Source organism: Serinus canaria, chromosome 3 (genome assembly GCF_022539315.1).
Source record: "Serinus canaria isolate serCan28SL12 chromosome 3, serCan2020, whole genome shotgun sequence".
Taxonomy (NCBI): domain Eukaryota; kingdom Metazoa; phylum Chordata; class Aves; order Passeriformes; family Fringillidae; genus Serinus; species Serinus canaria.
Window position 1 is genome coordinate 67,506,341 of NC_066316.1, and position 16,983 is coordinate 67,523,323.

A 16,983-nucleotide genomic window follows, 5' to 3' on the forward strand; every position below is an offset into this window, starting at 1 on the left:
TAAAATTACTGTGTCTACTCTGCAGGCTTATATTGCTTTTATTACACCAAATGATTTATTTCAAATATCAGCAAATGAAAACTAGGTGTGTGTAACTCATTGTTAAACTAATGCATAACCTTATGTAGTCTTATTAAGATTTAGTTTATGTCAAAAAATAAGACAATTAATCAGTGTAAGTTTTGAATGTGACTAAAACACAATACACATACTTCACTGTAAAGCACATAGAGCAACTATCACCCAGTATCCCTTCTCTATGCCTCCTGGACTGTATACACTCCTTTTTTCCCCAGAAAATACAGCTCTTCAAATATGAGCACTAATAATGAGAATATCACAACAAAACAAGAAAAAAGGCCTCTGAACTCAGCTGGAGAATGAGGCTGGTGCCTCCCCAGCTACAAGATGGTGTTGATCAGCTTGGCTTTCTGCAAGACAGTTGCGCGCAGCTTCTGCTAAGCTGTGCACTCAGTATGGGATGTAGAAGGGAGGAGATAGGGGTAGTGGGATAGGAGCCTGGAAACAGGGAATATTGTAACTCATGTTATGGTGTGGAGGGAACTGAAGAAGGAAAATGCAACCAAGCCATTGGTTTGTGACTCACTGACACCATGTAATTTATTTGCCTTGTTCTTGGCCAGTGCAAGTTTGATGATCTCTGTCCTTGGTCTTCTTCCACTTACTCCCACTGCTATGTGAGCTTTTGCATGTGTCAGATGACCCAGATGTTTCTCCTCCACTCACTGTCTTCCAATTTGTCTGAGCAACTTCTGGGATTAACAGGCAAAAAAAAAAACCATGAATGGGGTGTATTTTCAGTAACAAATTCTGCCGTTAATTGAAAACTAAAAATTAATTAAAATATTTTTAAACATTTAGTTAGTAGACGAGTGGTTTGGTGTCTTCTACTTTTTAAATTTTTCATATGTAATCATATTTAGAATAATTTAAATTCTATGATGAATTACCAGAGTCTGTTACAGATTCTCTGCCTTTTAAGTCTGAAGTAACGGAAAATTTGTTCACGCTTGCCATATCACTGCCTGGAGAGACGCAGGAACACAAAAAGAAAGCAAGCAGAACATAGCTGTAACTGGCTAGGCTCATTTAATCCAAATGTTTAATAACCAAATGTTCCTAACAATAAATAAGAAATAGCACTCTGTTCTGTATCAAAGGATATATTTGAACTCCCTGGGCAAGTTTGGCTTAAGCTTATGAGGTATGTGTTAGTGGAAAGGAAATACACAAATAAAAGATGAATATGTTCTGAACTACTTTACCAACAAAGAAGAGGGGAGGATACAGGAATGAACTACACAGTTCTGTACTTTGTTCTTGAAACAAGCAGACTAACTTCCCTCAAAGCACACACTGTGAACTGCACAGGCTTGACAAGAGCCCAGGCCCGGCCAGATACCCAGATCAGCTCTCTGTGCCCAGCTGGAGTCACGTCATGTCAGTGGACACGTTAGCTTAAGGCACAAAGCAGTGATAAGAACATATTTACCTAGCTAAGAGGAAAAGTGCAGTAAATCTCTCTGTGTCATTTTCCACCATGTTCCTCAAACAGTTACATAAACCCAACCCACATTTCTCTCTTACTATGTCACAGATATAATCCTCTCTCTAATAAAATAATGATAACAAAAGATCTACATTTGAAAAAACATGTTAAATAATTTGCAGGCATGATTAGCAGTTCTGCTGAATGGTAAAAATCTGGTTATAGCAGCTAGGGTATGGTGGTTTTTTAGAGGCAGGATAAAGTTTATTTGATTCTCTGTAACTGTGTGTCCTCAGCTGAACCTACCAGCCCTTTACTGTGTGAGGATTATAACTCACGCAGTTGGATCAGCCTCTGTTTCTATTTTTAGTGCAGATCTTGCTCCTTATTTAGTCCTGATTGCATAGCCAGAACTGCATTCTCAGCAGCTCAGTGAAAAGCCTGCCTGTTCCATTTTACAACTTTTCCAGACAAAAAGATGGGAAGCCTGTAGCTTTCCAAACAGTCTTATTTTAGGAGTTTGCAACACGATACAGTCCAAAAACCCAAGGGCCACATGAATCCCTGCTGAAATACTATAGACTTTCCTGAAGTTTTACACAGCAAGAATTTGGCTGCTTCTAAGTTAACTGGGATATTAAAAAAAAACCCAACAAAACCCAACAAAACAACAAAATAAACAAAAACAACCCAATCCAAAACAAACAAAAAACCACCAACCAATATATCCCAACAAACCCAAATAACCAAAACCAAACAAACCGCCAAATTCCCCAAAAACCTTCTTCTCCCTAAATACTTAAAATATATCTATTGAAACAGTAATAGCCATCTGGATCAAATTCTTCAAAAAGCATTTTATCCTCCTTAGATTCATAGTTTATAAATCCAATTCAGGAAGGCAACTACTAGCCAAAAAAGAAATAAACAAGGAAAAATGGAAAATGTTGTTTTAAAGAATCTCTTAGCAGGGATGACCACACAGAAGTAATTTTCTGCCACTCAATTAAAACCATAAGAACATTCCTGGTTTTGAACAAAGTTTTCCCACTACACCAAGGAATTTCTGCAATTCTGTCAGCATCAGCTAAAATGCTTCACCTTCACTTTTAGGATTTGCTTCTGGAATATCTCCTCAGTCATTTATACTTCACAAGCTATAGTTCCATTTGTTGCATGCAAGTGCATAACTGAAACCCAAGATTAAGATGATCGAGACCACTGTGAGGCTATAAACACACAAAATGCAAAAAGTCTACATGGATAATACATCTAAAATACATTTTTATCCACATGTACTGAAATACAATGTCAATAATGGGTCTTATTTTCATGTGAGTGCATCTTACCATACACTGAAATTACACATAACTCCAAACAAGTCTTTTATTCCTAACACAAGATACTTATAGCCTTGCATGCACAGACTTCTTGAATGTAATACCGAATCCTTTCTCTCCAAACCTGTCATAAATTGCTAAGGAATCGTTATGCTGGTCAGGCAGGGGTCACTGAATACAGCCAGTTTCATTGTACATGTAAGGATATCCAGCACTCCTCCTGTAGTGGGGAGATGGACTGCAGACAGAAATCTCCCTCAACTGCCCTCGTACTCAGGCTGTTGACTAGTCCCTTCATGGCACACTGAGAACACAAAGGCAGATTTAAAAGAAAATTAACTGGAGGAGTAAAGAATTGAAATCAATTAAGAGAAGGAGGGACTGATATATTCTCATTGTAAATTTAATTACCCCTTAGTAAAAAAACTGGGCAAATTACAAAGCCAATACAAAACAGAAGGGCCATAAAAATTATGTATTCAGCAGGTCTGCATTTGCATATTCTGTGTTCCCCAAATATCTTACTGATTCTGTGAAAATGGAGAATATTCCAAATACATGAAGTCAAGTTCCATATCTTGATTTAAATGACAGGCTTGGAATGCCACAAGAAGTACTCTAGATCACTATCTGGAAAGCAGAGGGTTAGGAACTGAAATAACTGGAAGTCATTAACTGAAAAGACCCAAGAACTTGAAAGCCTGTTCATTCTAGCAGCTCTCAGAAACATTGCACCCTTGTACCCTGAGTGGAGATAACTGAAATTTGGGTATTTGGGATGTGGAATATCTTGACTGAGCTTCTCAGTGTAACACATAAAGTTGAAACTCTAGCACATTTGGACAAATATAATTTAAAAATACTCGTACCAAGACACCAATGTGCAAATTGGAGCGATGAAATCACAATTTGTGTGCCTACAAATTAGGAACAAAAATTTAAGCATGACTATTCTGAGAAAAAAGGCATTTAAGAACAGAGTTCTATTCTCAAAAAGCCACTCAGATTTTTTTTTCAAGATTATACTGAGAGACTGAACTGCACCTGAAATCCTTCAGAAAATGCCTAAAAACCTAACACAGTCAAAGACTAAGCTTCCTTTATGCCCTTTTCAAGGGCTCTGCCTGATAGAGGAGCGCAAGAAGCTGATACTGAGTTGCAAGGGTTCAGGACATATAGTTTGAAAGTCTGTACACCTTTATATTCCAGGAGGGTGTGGAGAAATTTTTCACAGGGAGACCCTCTAAGGAATCATTACAAGATTTTCTCTAGCAAGCCTCTGGCATGGATTTCCTTATGAAATACCACAGCATAGTGCAAAAAGTATCAAATTACTCACAACTGTTCTGGACATATTTTTTCATTAAAAAACGTGACTGCTGAATCCATTTGGAAGAAAATCTGATGTAAGTGTATATAGCTTTGTTTGTAATTCAACACTATAAAGAGTACCCTAACAAATTATTAGTATTTTGCAACTGATGTAGTAACTATTTCTGTATTTTCAGTTAAGAGTGACCATTTCTCTGTTTTGAATTAGTAAATCTGCATAACATTAAAATAAATTACTCAAGTGCCATTTTAAATCAAAATTAAGTAGGTCACTTTGAAGTCAGCTTCGATGGGTAGTTTTGTTGATGGTTTTGGTTTTCTTTTTCAAATGAGAGCATGAGTCTGTTCCCTCAGCACCACTTAATCACTGGTAACTTTTATGAAGAGCAAACAGAAAGTCTCTTCTATTTATCCATTATGTCCATAAGAGGTGAGAACAGCTTGATGCAAATGAAAATCATTAAAGCATTTTGCACTACCATTAACTGTCTGAATATGTGTCTATGCAAATGCAGCACATTACCCAGTGAAACTGCAGCCTCATGACCTTTTGCATTGAAAATCTATGCCTTATGACTCTCTTAGCAGCTGAAATGCTTTCTATCATGTGTCTTTGTGTGTTTGGTTTGGACACAGTAATGGAGTGCAAGCCATTTCACAGAAACATATTCAGTTCAGATACCCCTTCACCCTGGCTGGGGAAGGGATAACATCAGAGATACCCGATTTGCAGCAGTGCTACAGTACAAATAATAAGCCAAAATGTGATTGCCCAGATCCAATCCTGCATGCATTTACACCCATAACTTCACTCAAATGAGTAGTTCCATTTAAGACACAATGAACATATAATAATGCAAAACTGTGACTGGTTTGTAGGATTAGAGGCCTAATTAGATATTAAACCTACTGATCTGATTCTTTAGAACTCCGTCCTTTGTGCAGCCATTTATACCAAACCCCACTGGTGTGCAGAACCTGGCCATTCCCACATGGTGCCACAGTGCCTGCCTGATGAGAGGGGTGAATGTGTGGAACTTAGAGAGTCTAGTCCTCCAACAGCAGTACCTGCTGACAGCAGTGCACCAAAACTCCTGTCTTCCTAAAAGCCTGAACCACAGACATATTTATGAAAGCCTAGACAACAGGTTACGGGACATTTATTTGCTGTTCAGTCTGTCTCTCTCCTTGGCAAAATTTAGGTCAGCCTTCAAGCACAAATTTGCACCTGCTGCATAAGCTTTTCTAGAACTAAGTCTTTGGCAGGGGCTATCTTCCCCTCCTTTGGGACATACACCTTTGTTGCATACTTTTATGTAGCAGCAGAGTGGTTAGGACAGTGCATTATTCAATAGCAGCTGAAGAGGCAACAGCAGACTGGATTCTAGGCTTTCCATTTGAAGGACACCAAGCCAGCCTCTCTTGTCTCACAGTTCTGGCACACTCTGAGGAGAATGCTTCAATCAGCAGGTAGTTGCATGTAAACCATCTCTCACCTCCAGTTTGGGATCTTGCCAATCACTGCTGATGCCTGGAAGACTTAGAGGACAAAAAGAATAAGGAAATTTTAATTCCTAAGCCTGCTGATGTTTTTTTCATTGGACAATAATTAGATACCTTACATACACAGTACTGAGTGCAGGGACAAAGGACCTTTAGGCAGGGGTCCTGATTACTCATTTATTTGGATGTTATGAAAAGTTATTAATGGATTTCAAGGCCAGGCTGGATGAGTGTTTGAGCATGCTGGTCTAGTGGAAGGTGCCCCTGCCCTTGGCAGATGATGTCTGCGGTTCCTTCCAAGCCAAAACATTCTATGGTTCTATTTGAAGCACATGGGAAAGAAATCAATCAATGAAACTGAATAACCCTAAAAGTATTTTTCCGATTTTGGCAAATGGGCACATTTTAAAAATCTAAATTAGTAAAATGAACCCAAGGAACAAACCTGAATACCAGCCTGCTTGTCACCTGGCCAGTGTGCTGGGGGGCAGTTTAGAACCATAAGAAAGAGCCATCCAAAGCAGCATTCCCACATTGGTCAGGGACAGCAATGGAAAGCAGGGTGATGCAGTAGTTTCAGCAGCCCTTTTCATTTACCACTATAGCTGCAATATATGGTAAGTAACATTAAAAAGGATCTAAAGGAGGAAATTGTGAATGCTACTCTAATGCTACAGTTCATACCAAATAATTTCGAATTTTTAAACCTTGGAAGTAGCAGTGTTGAAATTTTATAAATGATTAAATTAAAATAAGCTTAAAAAGTTTAGGGTTCTTAGGAACGTATGTATTATGCTAACAACAATACAGTATTTACTGAAAAGCTGTGCCTATAACTGGCTCATTCATCTCATTTTCTGTCAGAACACAAGAAATAAAGCTGTTTATGTTTCCAGGTAACGCACTTTATCCCAGTGGCAACTACTGCTGTATATTCTCTTTATCTGAGTGGAATTTACTTCTAAACAGAACTATTTAATTTAAAAAATTCTAATACTTTCAAATTGTGATAAAAGATTAAAGTTATTCAGGATAAGCTAGAAAACCATGGATGCTGCAGATTCCTTTGTTTAAAAGAAGCAATTTCTGAAGTATTTAAAAAACAAAAGCAATTCTGAGCCAGTAAGAAAAAGAAGAAATTAGGGAACTGACTAGTAACCTTGGCTGGAGCAAGAGAGGGGAAACTCAGATTACTGGTATTGAAAGTTTGATCACAAAAAATAGAGGCAGCCAAAACATGTGGTCTTTAAACACTGGGATTTTTTTCCTCAAACAAGAACTAAGAAAAGGTGGACATTTTTCATAAGAAATCCAATCTCCTCTTCAAATAAATAGATATTTAAAAAAAAAACTTATAATGCTTTAAAAAGCTTATTCATTACAGCACAAAAATGCAGTCTGATTTTTAATGTCTACCTAAAGATCTACCCAGAATAGCCACCATAGCTGCTATCTTTAGACAATGATCAAGAAAAAAAATAAAAATCAGGGTATGTAGAAAAGCTACTGTTTAATGAAAGACATACCCATTTTCCTAAAAGCACAAGAGACCTTGGCACTGACAATTCTTGTTTCAAATGTCCAGCCCTAATGCCTTATTTCAGACTGTTGCTACAGCTTTGCAGACATGCCTGCAACTACACTTGATCACTTGATTTACTGACTGATTATCTTCTGTTTCCTTTTAAAGGTAAAGAATGTGTCTAAAGCTGAGTTGGAGAATGTGATCACTTCTTAGAAGGTTCTCTTCCCTATCTGAAAAATGTGAGACTCTTTCAAAGTTACTTTTATGGCATAATCATTTCCTATTTCCCCCTGTGCATTAGTAATTTCACTCACCTTTTTTTTTTCCCCAAAAAACCACTGTCCTAATGCAAACAAATCAGTTAATTATTCGAGATTAAAAATTAAACAGGTCAAAAGCCTCAGTCCTCTCCTCAGAAAAACAGGACAAAATACTGTCTTCACAAAATAGCTTACAAAGTAGCACAGGGAAAGGAAGGTGGAGGTAGAGTATGTGAAGAGGCTGGAATATGAAATAGTTCTTAATACTTCACAGATTTTGGGGGCAGTGTTGTTTCATCTTATTAGCCTAGTCATCAAGTTCCCGCTTTTGGACAAAAACAAGCGTCACTGATTTTCTAAGTAAAACAGCTGCAAGATTATTCAAGACACAGCAGGAAATATGCACCATATTATAACAGAATCCAGCCCCAGTCACTTAACTGCACAGCTCCCAGAGAGAACATGGCCCATTTCTGTACCTGACTACAGGTGTTTATAAACAGCACACATGATTTCCCTCCCCAAAATCTGGAAACAGAATCACAGTGTCTTGCCTTTCAATCTGTCCTAACTTCAGTTAGCACATGGAATTAGATTAGCAGATTTACTCTATAAACCCCATTTTGTACCTCCAGTGGTACCTCCCTGATGCTTTGAGATATAAAACAATCAATACAGTGGCATGAAAATTAATTTTATTTGCAAAATTCAAATTGTCGAGGTAGATCTGTGTGCTCATGGGGTCTGCAGACTGTCATAGTAAAAATAAGAAGTATATCTCAATATTAAAATAACATAGTAATATCCCTTTCAGTGTGAGTTCTAAGGAAAAAAGAACACTAGCAAAAAGCACTCAGTAAATGAATACTTTTGAAAATAGGCTTCAGTAGCCACAAAATTAGTTTTTTAAACATCTAGACAAGAGTCTTACCTCTGAAATTGCATTAAACTTAATCTCAGATGAAGCAAGCCTGAAAATATTAGCCTTAAAGGACAGCAGAATACTAGGCAATATTTACCTTACAATAAAACAAACACCTCCAGTTTCCCCAAAAGCCAGAACAAAATACAGGGTCAAAGCAACTCTTTAGATAGTACATAACTCAGTTTTTGGAACACATATGGTACTCCAATGAAACCTCAAAAATCTCTTGGGATGTGCTGCATAGGTTACAATGCAGAATGGGAGGTCCGAAGGACTGTGTAAAAATTCTGTAGCTTAAAGTAAACAGTAAATATTGCAGAGCTCAAGATAAAACAGGAATATAGGAAAAGAAGTAATTAATCTATACCTGTGGTGCCACAGGAACCATTGTGAGGCCTTGTTTTATTTGACAAGGTTTTATTTGTTTTATTCATTAATCCCTAAGAGGCTACAATGTGGGCAACTTTGAGGACACTGAGATACTTCGACATAAATTAGTGGGGCTAAAATGGAGCCAGAAAACTGTAAAATTAAATTAAAAACAAGAAAAAGCAAGCTACTGCTATGAAAAAGACTGAGAGAAATATTCTGGAACAGATTCTGGAATATATTCAGTGGGATGGCAATACCCCAGAGGCATCATATTTGTAAAGGATCTAAGGATAACAAGCAAGCAGAAACTACAAATAGATTTGTAAGAGTACCAACAAAGAGCCTAATTGAGATTTGGGTTGTATACTTGGAAGCAGTGTATCATGGAGCAGGAAGGTAATGGTTTCTCTAAACACGGCTGTAGGCAGACTGTGCAACACTTTATTTGCGGACAGCCAACAGAGTCCTTCAAACCTCGTGGTGGACCAAACATCAATACTCCCAAGTAATTAATTCTGCCCTACAAATGGAGGTCATATGGTTGTCTGGACATAAAACATGAATACTTCATCCACACTCTTTACAACCACTCTGGAAATCACAAATGTGTTCCAGGCATATTACAAGAAAGATCTATGCAAATTGGATGGAATTCACATAAAAATAACAGAAATTCCTTGGAAGCTGGAAAGAATCAAAAGGAAATGTTACAAGCCTAAACAAGTGTTACTTTACTTAGCTTAAGCTAAGCAAGTAAAAAGTTTAAAATGCTTTTTTTTAACATTCAGTTTGATCGGGAAAATGATTTCAAAGGAACAAACCCCAGGGAGGAAATATAATTATTTGAGGGCAACAAAAGGTTATATATACATACTTATTTAGGAACTCAGAGAAAACATATACTGAGTTCTAAACTGAGGTAATTGTCCTAATAGAAGAAAATATAGCAAGCATCTGAAACTTCAGTATAATGTATACACTTGTATATGACAGAGACCAACAGAGATGGACAAAATATTTAATGGAGCTCTGCCATCTCTAAGCTAATCTTAAAACATTTTAAGTTTACTCTTATAGCAACACTCCTCTTTCCTTTTGAATAACAGATGGCTGGTTTTGATCTACATATTGCACTGGGGCTTCTTTCACTTTGTCTGATGCATGAACGAGGAATGCCTCCCATAAGTCAGACTCCATGGCAGAAAAAAACAGAGCATCTAAAATAAAATGGCTTTCACTCCTTACCATCCAGCCCCATTTCTGTGATTCATTCACAGAAACTCATTTCACATTTTAAAACAACAAAAATTCAAATAATAACCACATACTTATGCGTATTTGGCTACACAAGTTATAGAAGAATGATAGGGCTTTTGGCAGTTATAGTACTTGAAAATTTTCCATTATGACATCCTTCTAATTACTTATTATTTGAACCATTTGGGCTAACTGTCTTCACACCAGACATATTTCTCAATGGAGACTTTCAACTAAATGCTTCAGCTATTCATCAGAACTAGAATATGAAAAATTATGTCTCACTTTCCTGTTTAAAAGCAATTCTTACAGGCATCTACCTGAGCTGCATTGTGCGGAATAGAAACTTCAGAGTATGGAGGGATTGGCAGCTCTCTTGTACAAATAAACCTATTACTTTGATTTTTTCAAAAAAAGGCTATTCAAATGCTCAACCAATTTTTTTTGTATACTCCACTACTTGCTAGTAAATCTGTTGAACATACCATTTCCCAAAACAATATTAATGCTCAAATGTTAAATGTCATCACACACTGTTTTCTCTTTTGAGTCCATTCCCAACTTTTACAGTCATTAGTACAAAGCAACGAACAGCAGGTTTTTAAATAAGCTGGTTCAGCAATGCAAACAACTCTAGCCCTATTCCTCAATTATCTAAGACTCAATCAGTTCATCTTAATCAAATTTAATCTATGAAATTCTCACTGTCATATAAGCAATCTCTGAATGTCACTTAGTCCTATACTGTTAACTGCTTCCCAACAATGTGTGTTCTTGTTATACTAAACTGAATTCCTTATGCAATAATATAATTACTTCACTCTTGACAATAGGTCATTTTCCAAGCATGGAAGGGAACCTCCTCAATCATTTCTTGACATGTAGAATTCTGTCAGCAAACCTCACCTTTACAATTAAGTGTTTACTGGCACTCTTCTTACATGATGCACGTGCTGGTTCTCAATTAACTACGTTTTCTCAACTTTTTCAAAAAGTGGCATAGTTCTACATTGTTACACATGTAATTCTTTATTCATTTTTACATTTCAACTTATATAATTTTCTTGAATACTTATGCATTTTCCTGTAGGCACATTCAGTGGCAGGTTTTTCTGATACAGGGCAACAACGAGACCTGAAAATATTAGAAAAAAAATCATTAAAAAAAAAAACAATGAAAAGGATAACTTTCAATGTAAACTGTTTGAGACATAAGTTGCTAAATGCAAATACAACCCAGGAAACAAAAATGGTCAAAGACAGTTTGCATTTTCATATAAAGATTATGTATGTGAGTTTGTACATCCAACTTATTTACAGATAGGAACATATATATAAGGACATGATGTATGTTGTAGAAGGGTTGCCTTTTACATTGCTGTCCAGATTTTCTGTAACGGAAAGCTGTACCATCTCCATGGTATACAATGTGTTTTGTACAATGATGATGAGAACTCATTTATCCTAATGGCTAAATTGTCTGCATTGATTAGAGAAACCCATTACTGAAATGTTCAGGGATCTCCATGCAGTCCTTCTAGAATTTTGATAATCAGGTGCAGTCATGTGTAATAACCAGCAAACATCATATAACCTTTTCCATAATCTCGTCAATCTCCATATTAAAATTCACTAAAATGCTCTGCCCTGCTGCTTTCACTGAGAGAAGAAATCCATTCATCCATTGGATAGAATCCTTCTTTCATGGAAAGTTCGTTTCTACTTTATATCTAATCATTCCACATTGAGAGTGTTCTTTGTCTTAAATATTTTTTCTCCCTTTTAACTCCAAAGTTCTAGATCTTATTTGATATCTCCTTCAAACTTAAAGTTATTAGCAACTTATTTATATGCTAACCAGGACTGCACTAAAGACACTAAATGGGCAGACTCCACCTGCAGCCAGCTTCCAGTTTTATAGACCTTCTCTCAAAACAATACATCAGAATTTCTCATCAGCAATTTTTTACATTATGCATCTTCCTTCTTTTCTCATATGACACTATACTGAACCCTTATATGAAGCACAGATTAAATCTGATTATGGTGGTGCTTGGATGACAGTTGGACTAGCTGATCTTGAAGGTCTCTTTCAGCCTTGATGATTTAGAGAAATTGACTTAATTTTGTCAAATAATTATTTTATTAAAAAATACACAGTTACCCCAACAGAATCTAATGTTACTACACCAAAGACATATCTCTTTTTTTTTTTACTTCAATGCCTTTTGCATACCCTATATTATAATTTGTTTCCTATGTCCCATACAATGCCCATGGGCTCTCTTTCAAGCACATTTAAGACTTTCCAATCACATGGAACTGTTCTTGCCCTGACAGGTTTATTAAGAGTCTTTGTTGAAAGACTTTTTTGATACTTCTAATATTTTCATAATTGACACCTAGCTTCACTTTCCCATCAGGTTTCTAGTGACAAGATACTGATGGTAATGCCACTGACTACACTTCAGAGCCTACTGCCTAGCTAGTAACTGAGAATTAAAACAAACAAACAAACAAATACACCTCATTAATTAGGATCTTAAGCATTATTTCCAAAACACTGTTACCCCTACCAATTATTTCAGCAGCCTAAGAGCCACTTTGAGGCAGTTTGGTATGCACAGGTTGCTCAATTCCCTGCTGTTCACATACTGTCTTTAGATTTTTATCTGATAATATCCAGAGAGTAACTGTCTTTCAGCTGGCCTGATGCTGAAAGACTGTTAATACCATGTATTGCATGGTATTGCAATACCATGCAATACATGCATGGTATTGCTTAAAATTCTGGCTTTAGTGGGCTTAACTACCTGGAGTATAAGCAAGGCTTGTCAGAACTCTCATGCGAGGACTTCTTGCACTGGGTGTGTATGGAGCCTTAGAGTCTAACAAGACTATGGACTGTCACACATGACAAAGCAAGGACACATTTGGCAGGCCAGAACTATACAGCGTAGCACCACGTATTACAGTGTGAAGATTTAGATCTTCTTAATTCCCTTAGTCAGTGGGGCCACTCTGGGAAATAACCTTCCTGTGTCACACAGACAGTCTGACTGTCTGTATTACAGACAGTAATGAGATACCAACTGGATGGACCGCATATACTCTTTATCTATGTGTCCAGGTTTTCTCCCTGCACAAACTGTCTTTCTGTCACCTGCAAAAACAGCACCTGAGAATATGAGCCACACTCAGCTCTCATTTTGAAATAACAGTTTGAATAAATCCCCTGACTGAGAGAGCACTCCAAGATTCCAGATCACAGACCTCAGAAATACTGAACATCCTTGAAATCAATAGGAACTCAAACATGGCTGACTAAGTGGGTTTTGAACTTAAGATGTACTGCTGGAAATTTTATCTTTTTGTCATAGTCTAAACTCTTATCACCAAATTTTGTTGCACTCTGCTATTATAAACAGTAGCAAAATGTGGATTTTCCCTTAGCCTCCATCATGTATAGTCACTATATATTCTGTTTCTGCTTATATTTGCATTTATAATTTTTTGTGAACTGCAGATTATCATTTTGTGACCATTTTTTTAAAGTAGCTACACAGTAAGCATTAAACAAAAACAAAAACTGACGTGCCTTTTGTTTAAAAAAACAGGGTAAACCTTTATTGATTTTACTCTATGGAAAAATTCTGACTTAAAAGACAGTCATCAGTTATGCTACTAAGGAATACTATTAATACTCAAATTTTGATTGTACAGCTGTTTAGCTGTGCATGATTAGGACCAGTTATATATTCAAGAGTGATTATTTTCATGCAAATACTTGGCTGGCTAATGGGGAGAACAGCTGCTGCTTAGCAACTGGAGGAACAGAGAAAGGGGGTGACTTGCTTTATAGCAGAAAATGGCATGAAACCTTGAGAGAGAGAGAACATATAGTGTTTGGAGTTACCAGAGAAAATGAGTGGTAGTGGTGTCTGACCAGGATATTTCCTTTTACAATTACTGACACCCTAGGACAGCAGCATTTTCAGGTAATGAAGTGTAACCTACAAGAAAATTTATATATCATACAGGCATACACACATGTGAGTGAACAACAGATAAAACAACTCCTAAAAACAAACACGAACACACAATTTGAAATGTAGGAAATCCACAAACAGGCTTTGTGTCTATCATCTGTTGAAAGGGTTAAACCAATCTTCAGAATTGAGCAACTGAAAACTACCACAAGCCAAGCTTTCTGGAAGAAGTGCTCTCTTTCTTCCTGCTGCTCAATCTCAGTCCCTGCACTGCCTCCTCCTCTGTGCAAGCACAGCCTTTCACACCCCTACATAATGAAGCAGATCAAGGACCTGATGGAGGTTAAAACTAAGCCATATTTCTTAGCAGGATCGCTTTTACCTGGCTCAGTTTCCAAGTGATTGCATTCAAATGCTTGCACTGACATGAGGAGGAGGGCAGGGGACCTCCTGTGACAGTGCTGACTCAGTCTTACCTTGGTGCAACCCTGCAGACAAACCTACTGACTTGACTGCAAGACAAAACTGAAAGCAGAAGTGAGCAGGAAACTACTGGAAATGAAAAGGCACCACTCAGAAAGCATGCAAGTTCCACAAAAGTGTCTGCACAGGTTTAATGTACGCGTGGATTACACTATTTACATCAAAAAGGAAAGTAATTTTCTTTTTTTTTCCTAGAGTAACATTCAACATTTTCAGAACTCAAATTAATACCTCATATGAACAAGAAACTGGCTCTAGGTTAGGTATCAATTGTTCTTTCTGATTTCAAAGCACAGTTCTCCCTGATTTAATAAACAACATAAAAAATGTTGTCATTTTAAAAGAATACTCTGCATGACAGGCTTTAGCAAATCCTGCTTCATGCTTCTAAGAAGTTTTTTCAGCTTTCTGAAAAAAAAAAAATTCTACTGTGGGCAACTGGTTTCTATTCAGCAGGACTCCCAGGTATGAACTTGGGCTACATCTCACAGACCACACTCCTTTAAGAGAAACTAGAATCCATCAGTGGCTCAAATGTCTTGGCTTTTTCACCAACCCAGCTGAGGGGCAGATACACCATCATATTCTCCTGCCTGTGCAGATGACAACAGAATACAGCAGTGGACTGGTACTCCCCAGCACGGAAGAGGACTGCTGACCCACACTCAGATCATGCAGGCACCACACGACATCTGCCAGGGTTCCAAGACATTTAACTGTCAGTGAAATACACAGTGGTGGGGAGACACAATGCTCAGCAAGTTAAGATCATGTGAAAAGAAAGAAAACAGAACACAGAATGGAGTAACACAAGAATTGTTACTGTCCCTACCAAAGTTCTATGGAAAATTAAGGACATGGATTAGTGAGGGAGCAGTACAAAATGTATTCAAATAACAATAGTTAGAGATGCTGTTTGTTAACAAGCCCCACCAGTAAGTTCCTAGTGATTTATTAGCCTTTGTGAAATGTAAGTATTCATAAGAGTATTTTTGCAGTTCCAAAGGTTTTCCAAATATTAGCTTTGCAAATGTAAACAACTGTCAAAAATAAAAGTTGTAGCTCAGTTATTCTTTAAAAACAATGAAAATAGTTTAGATTCAACCCTATTTCAACCACTTCTGTGACCCAAGATTTCTTGACAACTAGGTAGTTAGAATTTCTTTTTCTGTTCACATTAAAATGAGTTTAAGGAGAAAAACAGATGTGAGCTAGAGAAAATAAACAGCTTACAAAAAAGAGTAGGAAACCAGTTACCCCTGAGTAGACAGGCAAGCTTCCTGTTCATTACAATGAAAAAATGAAGGGTAGCAACAGCCTGACCTGTCTTTTGTTCAAATCTAAACCTGAAACACATGTAATCGAAATGTGAAACATGTGTTCTACATACTGGACGTTTGTCAGGTTTTAAAGATTTGTACATTTGTCTCGTATCATCCAGTCCTGCACGCACATATATCAGCACCATTCTAAATGCGTGTGAGACCATTTGGCCTTTTAACCCGCTCATCTCCCACCCCGCCAACCCTCTGGATATTTGTTATAGTTTGGGGTTTTTACTCGCGGACCCGCAGCCCTCAGACAAAGAGACTGCAACAGGAATCTTAAAACTAAACTCAAGGTTTTTTCAGTGCCGCAACCTAAAGTCAAGCCTGTTTTATGGTTTTCAATAAAAACCTGCACGAGAGCGCTGCAAACCGCAAAGTAAGCTCTCCTAAAGGGCGGAGGCGGAGGAGCAGGGGCAGCGGGAGCAGGGGGAGGCGGCCGCTGCGGGGCCCAGCCGCCCGCACGGACGCGGGGCCGCCACCCCGGCTCCGCCGCAGCGCGCCCGGCCCGGCCCCACCCCGCCCCGCCCCCTCCGCGCGCTCGGCCCCGCCGCCAATCGCCGCCGTCCCTCCGCAGCCCCGGCCCCGCCCACCTCCGCGCGCGCGCGCTCACCGTCACAGCCCGAGGGCGCGCGGGCGCGGGCCGCTCCACCCCATCCTCCTGGTCCCGTCCCCCTCCTCGCCCCCATCTTCTTAGGGTTTGGGTGGTTTTTTTTGGCTGGCCCCTGTGGCGTGGGGAGACTCACCTCCCCGCCATTCAAAATGGCGGTCGACCCAGCTTAACCCCGTCGTGTCCCGGGAGCGCTGCCTCTCCCGCCCCATCCGCGGCTCGGGATTCCGCAGCCTCACCCCCAGCCCGCGCGGCCGATCGCCGAATCACCGAGGACGTCCCTCTGTCCCTCCCTGCCTCCTCCCTCGCCACCGGGGGAGGCGAGAGAGATTTTTTGCCCTCGCTCCCGCTCCCACGCGCGCTCGCGCCCCGCCTGCCGAGCCCAACCTAAAGGTGGAGGGGGAGCGCGCGTGTGTATCAGGGAGTGACGGACACCTCCTCCGCTCGTTGAGCCCCTTTCCTCCCCAACACATGGCCCATCCACCCCCCTGCCCGTTCCCCCAATGGTTGCATCCGTGACGACAACATCATGGCAACAGCAGCTGCAGCCCG

The 16,983-nt window shown here is 38.9% G+C and overlaps 1 long non-coding RNA gene across 2 annotated transcripts; it reads right to left on the minus strand.

The window, feature by feature from the left end:
* Window positions 1-106: 106 nt before the first annotated feature.
* LOC108962475 (uncharacterized) lies at window positions 107-16,965 on the minus strand. 2 transcript variants are annotated; one of them, XR_003945742.2, is made up of 3 exons: window positions 16,568-16,948; window positions 10,931-11,159; window positions 107-773 (listed from the first exon to the last, which is right to left on the minus strand). It is a non-coding gene; the product is annotated as an uncharacterized LOC108962475 (long non-coding RNA). The 2 variants fall into 2 exon arrangements; XR_007777303.1 differs by lacking the exon at window positions 107-773 and having other exon boundaries at window positions 11,027-11,159; window positions 16,568-16,965.
* Between the last annotated feature and the right edge of the window lie 18 nt (window positions 16,966-16,983).